Source organism: Gastrolobium bilobum, unplaced genomic scaffold (assembly GCF_033153095.1).
Source record: "Gastrolobium bilobum isolate Gb01-03AN ecotype WA unplaced genomic scaffold, APGP_CSIRO_Gbil_v1 utg3096, whole genome shotgun sequence".
In the NCBI taxonomy this organism is placed as follows: Eukaryota; Viridiplantae; Streptophyta; class Magnoliopsida; order Fabales; family Fabaceae; genus Gastrolobium; species Gastrolobium bilobum.
Genome location: NW_026895932.1, coordinates 43,032 through 53,087, shown reverse-complemented (window position 1 = coordinate 53,087; position 10,056 = coordinate 43,032). Strand labels below are relative to the sequence as shown.

At 36.4% G+C, this 10,056-nt stretch overlaps 1 pseudogene; it reads left to right on the top strand.

Moving 5' to 3' along the window:
* Nucleotides 1–701: 701 nt before the first annotated feature.
* LOC133296853 (uncharacterized) lies at nt 702–3,822 on the top strand (annotated as a pseudogene).
* Nucleotides 3,823–10,056: the final 6,234 nt, after the last annotated feature.

The window sequence follows — 10,056 nt, the reverse complement described above, 5'->3', positions numbered from 1 at the left end:
TATAGAGTCGCTATATATCATTGGTGTACAATGCATTTGCCTGACTCCAAATAGCATCACAAGTATTGGCAGGTCAAAAAATCTGCTTAATTGTAGGATGAAGAGTAGCTTCAATGAGACTACACAACTGAGCATCAATCATCTTCCATTGTGTTCGCTTATTAGCCGCAATAGAGTCAGCCTTAGGAGTGAGATGGGATGTATAATCCTGCCCATCCAACCAAAGTCGCAGATCTGACAACCAAGAATCATAATTCGATCCATCCAATTTATCCACACTCAGCAGAGTAAAGATACAATTGGAAGAAATAGTAGACTCTGACTTAGGGGAAGCCGGAGACCCAAAAATATAAGAGATAGGGGAATCCATAATCAAGATCAGAAAAAAATCAGAAAGACATATCACATAACTAACTGGTAGAAGAGAGATCTGCGCATCAACAAAAAAAGATGTTGAAACACCAAAACAGGACTAGATCCAGAACCATCGCGGGGAGACGAGAAGAATGCAGTAGGCCGCAGCCGGAACAGAGCCTCCACGCGTCGCTTGATCGGAGAGAAAGAAGTACCTTGCACGCGCGCTTGAGAGCGCGTGGGGAGGCCTTTGGAGACGCTACTGGTGCAGACGTGACCGCGCTATCGAGACGAGCAGGTCAGTAAGTGGATCGTCAAAAACAGCCACCGGACGGTGGTGGTTGACGATGGATTTATGGCTTCAATGGGGTTCTGACGTATGAGCGTGGAGAGAAAGGTTCAGCAACGATGAAAATACGATAGAAGAAGGAAAGAAACGTGAGACAGTATCCGATTTTTTTTTTTTTAAGACTATGAACAGTGGGTTCACCGAAAAAAGAAACAGATCAAGATTCCTTTCGTCAGGCTCTTGATACCATATTGAATAACAGGAGACGAAAGAAATTGTGAAATATTCAGTAGTATTGAATTGATACAAGAGGTACAATATATATAGATATATTAATGAGTTTAGTTCAGACCTAACTCAAATCCTAATGAAATAAGAAAATAGATATTTAAATATATACTAAAGATATTCTTTCTAACAATAAGAATGTTAATTTGATGTGGGGTCATAGAATGATGGATACAATAAGAAAAGAAGATATCTAACGAAATGTAGTAGTAACATATGTGGTTGAAAATATGAGAGAACATAGATTGAAATGATTTGGATATCTAATGCAAAGACCCCTAGATGTTTTCATGAGAATAAAATTTTGTTACCATGAGCTTGACATAAAATGAGAAAGAGGTTGGTCGAAATTTACTTAGCACAAAGTAGTAAAACAAGACTTAATGGAATTAGAATTAGATTGGAGAATGGTGTGTCTTAGGATGAATTGAAGGAAAACTATTAACACTACGAAGGGGAAGACTCATTTTTCTTCCTATATTCCAAATAATCTTTGTCTAGTCCTTTTTTCCTATATTTTTCTTTTATATTTTTCCCTTCATTTAATTATTTATTTTTCTCTAATTTTTTTCCTTTTTTATAGATCTATTTTCCCCCTTTTTATTTATCATTTTATCTTTCCTCTAATCTATCTCTATTTTCTATTTTATTTTCTCACATTTTTCTTTTTCGAAATTTTAATTTTTTTAAATTTCTATTTTTTATTTTATCATCTTTTTTAATTTGGATTCATCAACTATCGATAACAACTAATTAGGAATAAAGATGATGTTAATGTTTATTAACTCGGATCCCAATTAATTTTGGATGAAGGTAATGTTGATATTATTGTGTTAATATTTCTTTTCCTTATATCATGCCGAATAAATCGTTACGGAAAATCTCCCTCGACTTCTTTGATGTTAACTAACGGAAATAGCTTACAAAAAAAAAAACCTAATGGAAATAGGATAGTAAATTATTGCATGTTGCTATTAAAGTTATTAAATTATTGGAATTAGTGCGCCTACTTCATTATTGAACCATTGTTTGCACACTTCAAGCTCCTAAAAGAGAAAAAGATTCATGTGGTTCCCACTATTCATTCGCATCAACTCTTGTGAGATTTTTACCTTGTTTTTCCTTTCTCTTCTCTCTTATAAGGAGCTTTTGATAATGGAAATGGTTAATCAAATTTACTAATTTAGTCATTTAGTGTCTGTTTGCACTTTCAAGATGCAAAATTATGTTTCCTTGCAATGTTAATTATTTGGGGAAAATTTGTGTTTCTTATGTTGAGTTTTACTTTCTGTTAATACCTTCAGAAGGTATGTGTTCAATTTTAACAAACTGCATAAGTTACTCATGGTTTGCCTCGACTTTTTTTATTGTTATTTGCTCACAAAACTGATGTATTGCTCACAGAAAGAATTGGCAGGAACCCTGCATTGTATTTTGTCCTCACTGGAGTCTGCGTATGGGTCCTATTGTTCATCTGCTTCGACGTTGGTGTGGTGATCCAAAATCTTTACTTATCCTTCAGGTGTGATATATTCCTCACATAATATAAATTCTTATGATGCTTCATTGCACTCATTTTATTCCTTGATTTTTTTTATTTTTTTTTAGTTATAGATATGTTTCTTGATATGTGTGATCTTGTAAGTTCCCCTTTTAATGAAGTTGGGGAATGGCTTTGACCTATATTTAATTAAATTTACTTTTTTCAGGATGTGTTAAATCCTGAGCTAGCACTATTACCTTTTAAGCCAGTTGCAATGAAGGTGCTTCAATGTCTGTTTCCCTCTGGAATTGGGTAGGTTTACCTTTCCCTTAGTTACTTCTTCCAACATGCAGATTCATGTATATATCTCATTGTTCTTGCAAATAATTTTCAAAATCTCTATGAACATTAACCGGTTAGTAACATTTTATAATTTTGTCTCCCAAGGAACATAAGGGAGAGAAAAACCTGTCAATAATATAAATCAACCCTACTAAACTGTTTCTTTCGAGGTGATTGTAGAATTAACAGTATGTGGATGGGCTCCTTGGTATATCCATTTTCCCATCGCCATTTCGAAGCACCTCTGCTTAAGACTAGTGTGTTTTTTCAAAATGATCGTTTCTTTGAAATTTAGTCAATAAAGAATGAAGTCTCTGCTGATGACCATTTGATTTATGTATTTAGCTTTCTCTGCATTTTTTTGATTTCCACATTTTAGGTTGCATAAAGTTCAACCTTTGCTGAAGACACTGCAGCCGAAGACTGTTCTGGTAATTGTACAAAATTTACTTTATAATACATACAGTTCTTTATTGCTATTGAAGATTATACATGTGATGAACTGATGGTCTGTTTTCGTTTTTACTCCTTATTCTCTAGTGCCCTGAAGATTTGAGGATGCGGATCAGCTTTTCAAGTGAAAAGCCTTTCTCGATTTTGTACTATGCTGAAGCTGAAACTTCAAAAGTAGCATACCGAAAAGACAGTTCAGAGTTGAAAATTGCAACTGATTTGGCTTCCCAGTTTTATTGTATAACGTTTAAAAAGGAAGAAATCAATATTGCAAGATTAAAGGGGGAGCTGTTAATGGAAAATGCTAGACATCACTTGCTATTAGATAATGAGAAAAAAAAACTCCTTAAGAAATAGGCCTTTGGTACATTGGGGTTTACCTGATTCGGAAAAGCTTCTGGCGGCATTATCAAAGGTGGGTATTAATGCATCTATGGAACATAGTATGAGTAATGCTGAATCACGAACTGTATGTATAGTTCACACACATGACCCTTACAAAGCCTTGATAGAGATTGGAACCACCGCTACCATTATTACTACCGCTGATGAGAATGTGGCTTCCCTCATTTATAAAGCTGTGAATAGCATTTGGGATGGGGTTTTGACATAATGCATTTTCTTTTATTGATGTTTGTAAAATCCTTCTAAGAGAACATTATTCATAGATATCAAACGTACTAACTCAGATACACAGTAACGTAGACGCAAGTATAAGAACTTTTTTTGTGCGTACATAAGCATGAAAACCTATTACATGTAAATATAAAATGTTGATAGTTAGAGGTGGCAAAATGATTTCGGCCTAGAGAGCCGACCCACACTGCCCGTGAACATATTTTTCTTCTTCTTATATCTATTGTCTAATAACTCATCTTTGTGTGGCTAAGATAATTGAATTTATTGTTGTAAATATTTCAAAAACAAGCATCTAAATAAAATGAACAATCAGATTGTGATAAATGAAAGTCCATCTAAATAAAATGAACAATCAACACAACATTTAAAATTTTTTCTTCATGTATATTAATTGATTTTATTTTGTAGCAAATTTTGTGTACGGTTGAATCAATGAGACAAGATCATATTGAATAATAATGCAGAGGAGAAGGTTCATTGGTGGCTATATTTGAAAATTGAATTATTGAGTACCTAACTATATTTGATTTGCATAATAATCAATGTCTTTGAATTGCAGAGTTCTGTTTGTGGTTGATAATTACAAAGTTCTATAGAAATGTTGTAGCTTTTTCAACTTCAAAAATAGCACAAAATAACAAGACAAATTTTTTTATTTCATATATTTTTGAAATAAAATATTTGCATTTTTCATTCTTGCTCCTTCATGTTTATACCTTCACCATTGTATCATTTAGGGTTTCATAATAAGATGTAATTCTTGATTTCTTTTAGAGATTAACCAATCACGGTTGACAAAAATTTTAAATTTTTTTCCCGTACGATGCACGGATAATACAGTAGTAAATAATAAAAGACACGCGATCTTGTAAATAAGAAACACATCTAATTATAACACACGAGTTACAATATTTAATGTTTAATTTTTTGTTATCCTTTAAAATCAAAGATCTTGTATATATATTGATCTGGATATATATAGGGTTGGCAAAACGAGCCAACCCGGCCCAACCCGCATTCAACCCGTAAAAAACAGGTCGGGTTAGGGTTGGCCTGAAAAAATAAACGAGCCAGAAAACCCAACCCAGCCCAACCCGAGCCAGGTTAGGGTTAGCTCGCGGGTTGGCTCGATAATCAGCTCTCGGGTTGGCTCGGAATAAAGCTCGCGGGTTAGCTCGAAATGATGCCAGTGGGTTGGCTCGCGGGTTGGTTAGCTCGAAATATTGGCTCGCGGGTTGGCTCAAAAAAATTTATTTTTGTGGAACTAGTCTTATTTGTTCTCCAACACTGCTAAAATTATCAACACAACCAAAAAGTTCCAACTTTGATCTCTTCAAAGGTACCCAGATTGGAAAAAGAAAAAAGATTGAAGTAACAAATCTTATAATGTCAACAACATAGAAGAAGAACAATGAATCCATTTTCATATATATATTGGGGAAAAATAAAAAAGAAAGATGAGAAATATAGAGAAAAGGGTATTGCACCTTGGGAGTAGTGGATTGCGTTCTTCAAGAGAATAGGCCAATAGACCCGAAGATGCAAGGTTAATGGTAATAGGGTGAACAAGCTATCCAAGGGGGCAGAAGAATCTTAGGGTTAAGGAAAGTGACGAGTGACGACGATGTGAGCGTATGGCAGTTTTGGAGTTTTCATATTTTTTTTTAATACAGTCATATTTTTATTTTTTTGAATTAAAAAAAAAAATACCCAACCCGCGAGCTGGCCCGTTTGACCCGCGGGCTGACTCGTTTGGGTCTGGGTTGTATCAGGTCGGGTTGAGTCGGGTTGGCAGCTCATTTAGGCCAACCCAACCCGACTCATTTAGGACGGGTTGGCTCGTTTTTGCCATCCCTAGATATATATTATCAAAATACAAGGCCCAAACTAAAATATTTTACTACTAGAAAGCTCATAGTCAAAAAAGGCTGCAAAGCCCATCTCTCCAAGCTGCACAACCTTAAAAGCTTATGACAGCAGACTCCATGACAGCAAGCTGCACAATATTAATGGCCTTATCTCATCAAGCTCCTCAACATTAAACATGGCAGCTCTATTACTTTGCCTCCAAGACAAAGCAAACTGATCACTAAGTAACATCTCCCAAGCTGCTCATCACTTCATTATAAATACATGTATTCACCACAAGGTACATCATCTTCTTCTACATAATTAAACCTGCTTGAACCAAATATGACTTGACAGTCAGAGTGTCTTGCAGGTACACCCTCATCGCGTTCCATTGAAGACCCATGGGATAAAGCGGCCCAACTTCAAGATGCTCTGACCCAAGACGGTTCCATGCTGTGTAGAGGAAGATCACATGATCGGCCCAGTTGTAAAAACCTGTTCCGATCATTGGCGCCGTCTGTGGGGAGAGATAAACTTCAATTCCTACCAAAAAAAAGGTACACGCACTCGGCTTGTGTTTTTTATATTTCGTGACTGCGGGTTAATTATTACTACAAATATATGATCATTTCGCAAGACATAAATTTCTACCGCGCTATGATAAAGTGTCATATTGCGCTTCATGGAATATCCTGTATATATGATGTGAACAGTGTAACTTAATTACTTTTGATTCATTACCACTGATATAAATAAACACCTTTATGTTTTCTGTTTGCAATCGTAACATGGTATCAGAGCTCTACGCAGAGCTCTGATCGCCATTTTCGTTTTCTGTTTTCTTCTTCGATTCGTTTCTTGATCGTGAAGCGTTTCACCTTAGTAATTCTCTGAAGTTTCTTCTAATGGCGAATCAGAGCCCTGACAATCAAGAAGTAGTAGCAGATCGTGTTTCAAACTTGAGCACAGTATCGAGAAATGCATCAAACGTCTTTGATGCTTCGGACACAGGTAGTCCTTATTTTTTGCATCCTAATGAGAATCCTTCTCTTGTATTAGTTTCAACACTCATGAATGGGAAGAACTACCATGGCTGGGCAAGAGCCATGAAAATGGCCCTAATTTCGAAAAACAAGCTTTCCTTTGTAAACGGAGCAATATCCATACCAGATCCAATGGATCAGAAGTATGCAGCATGGGAGAGATGCAACACCATGGTCCTCTCATGGCTGCATCGATCAATAACAAATTCCATCTCTCAGTCGATATTATGGATGGAGAGAGCTTTCGATGTGTGGAATGATCTTAAAGAAAGATTTTCTCAATCAGATGTTTTTAGGATTTCTGATTTACAAGATGACCTGTATAGATTACAACAAGGTGATAGTACTGTTTTTGATTACTACACCAAACTTAAGATACTTTGGGATGAACTAGAAGCTTTGCAGCCAACACCAACATGCAAGTGTGTGCGTCCTTGCTGTTCAATTTCAACAGAAGTTAAAAAGATTCGAGAAAGGGATTATTCAATTAGATTTCTGAAGGGATTGAGTGATCAATTTTCAAATGTGAGGTCTCAAATAATGTTAATGGACCCACTGCCATCAGTCAACAGAGTTTTTTCTCTGGTTATGCAACAAGAGAGGCAACTAAAGATAGAAGAAGGTGTTGTCAATCAAGATATACATAGGTCATTTTACAATTCTGTGGAACAGGGTCAAGGAAGAGGACGTTCTTATCCACGAGGGAGAGGACGTGGATTCTACAATGGTAGAGGAAGATCAGGTCCATCACGACTGTGCACTTACTGTGGAAAAACGAGTCACACAATTGACACATGTTTTGAGAAACATGGCTTTCCTCCTGGTTTCAAGCAGAGAGGATTCACACATAAGACTGATGATGGGTTCACACACAAGGCAAATACAATGGGAGTAGGTACTGATGAAGTGCAAAATAATGTTGAAAGGATCAACAACTCTTCACAAGCTGATGTGAAGGACAATTTTACAAAGGAACAGTACAAGACAATCCTTGAGATGATTCAACAAACAATGCAAACACCTCATGCGAGTAACCTGGTCCAAGCTAGGGCCCTTAATGCAGAAACCACAGAGACCTCATCAGGTATTTCTAATTCTCAATGGATTTTAGACACAGGAGCTACGGATCACATTGCTTGTTCTTGTACAAATATGTGTAATATTCAGAAAATTAAGCCCATTGCTATCTTTCTGCCTAATGGAAGTCAAGTATTTACCTATCTCTCTGGAACAGTAGTATTTTCAACCTCTCTCACATTAACAAATGTGCTGTATGTCAAGGAATTCACAGTGAATTTAATATCAGTAAATAAACTGATAAAGGATTCTAACTGTCGTGTGGTTTTTCAGCATCCAATGTGCATTATTCAGCAAGTGCCCTCCATGGAGAGGATTGGTTCAGCTGAATTGGTGAATGGCTTGTACATGCTGCAGCATACAAGTTTTCCAAATGTAGTCTGTAGTCATGAAATAAAGGATAGTTGTCATTGTAATAATAGCCTTACTGTACAGTCAAAACATTATGATGTATGGCATTCACGTTTAGGCCACTGTTCCAAGTATGTCATAGAATCCATGATGATTCAATTTCCATTCATTACTTGTAAAAATTTGGATGATCCGTGTGATATCTGTCATCTGGCAAAACAAAAGAGGCTGTCATTTCCAAATAAATCTTTGAATTCCAATTCTGCTTTTGATATTGTGCATATAGATATATGGGGGCCTTGTTCTATCAGTTCAATTCATGGATATTGATATCTCTTAACTGTTGTTGATGACTATAGTCGTTATACTTGGGGGATCCTTATGAAAACGAAATCAGAAACTCGTGGACATATTCAGGAATTTGTGGCTCTCATTGAAAATCAATTTAAAACTGTTGTCAAATGTTTTCGGAGTGATAATGGACAGGAATTTTGTATGAATGCATTTTTTGCTTCCAAAGGCATTCTCCATCAGACTTCTTGTGTTGAGTCCCCTCAACAAAATGGGGCTGTTGAAAGAAAGCATCAACATATTCTTAATGTTGCAAGAGCTCTCTTCTTTCAAAGCAATTTGCCAAAAAGCTTGTGGTCTTACTACATTAGTTATGCTATACACATTATAAATAGGATTTGTTCCCCAATACTACAAAACAAGTCACCTTTTGATCTTTTATACAAAGAACCACCTCTGATTATCCACTTAAGGACTTTCGGATGCTTGACATATGCATCTACATTACCAGCTGGTCGTTCCAAATTTGATCCAAGAGCTCGAAAATGTGTTTATCTTGGTCACAAAGATGGTACAAAAGGGTATGTGGTCTATGATCTCCTGTCCAAGCAGATTTTCGTTTCCAGAAATGCTATCTTTTATGAGGAATATTTTCCTTTTTCTGTGCCAAACCAATCCAAACAAGAATTCCCTTGGCCACTCACAGTTGATTCTTCTACACTATATGATATGCATCCACCACGAGAGCATGTAGAGACTAAACAATCAGTTCCTAATGTTGAGTATCAGGAAGCTGTTTCAGACAATTCTTTGGATGCTGACACAAATGTATCCTTAGATCATACATCAATTCCTCCTCCTCCAAGGAGATCCACTCGTATGAAGGTACATCCTAAACATCTTCAGGACTACCAATGCAATTTCATCACTGGATGCAATGTTCATTCACTTCATCAAAGCTATGGTACTTGTCTTTACCCAATCTCTTCTGTTATGTCTTATGATCGTGTTTCTGCTGCATATTCTACATTTTGCAATAATATCAGTTCCACAGTTGAGCCACACACTTTTAAACAAGCAGCTCAATCCATTGAATGGGTTGCTGCTATGACGAAAGAAATTAATGCCCTTAACAGTAACCATACATGGATATTTGTGGATTTACCCAAAGGAAAGAAACCAATTGGTTCAAAATGGGTATACAAAATAAAGCATAATTCAGATGGGACAGTTGCTCGCTACAAAGCAAGACTTGTAGCAAAAGGCTACAATCAATTAGAAGGAGTTGATTATTTTCAAACCTTCTCCCCAGTAGCCAAGCTCACCACCATCAGGCTTCTTCTAGCTATTGCAGCATCTCAAGACTGGTTTTTGGAGCAACTTGACATAAATAATGCCTTCCTACATGGCAATCTCAATGAGGATGTTTTCATGACTATACCAGAAGGAGTTTCTGCCCCTAATCCACAACAGGTTTGCAAACTTCACAAGTCCCTTTATGGACTTAAGCAAGCAAGTAGAGAATGGAACATGAGGCTAACAACAGAGCTTATTTCTCTTGGATATACTCAATCAAGTGCAGATCACTCCCTTTT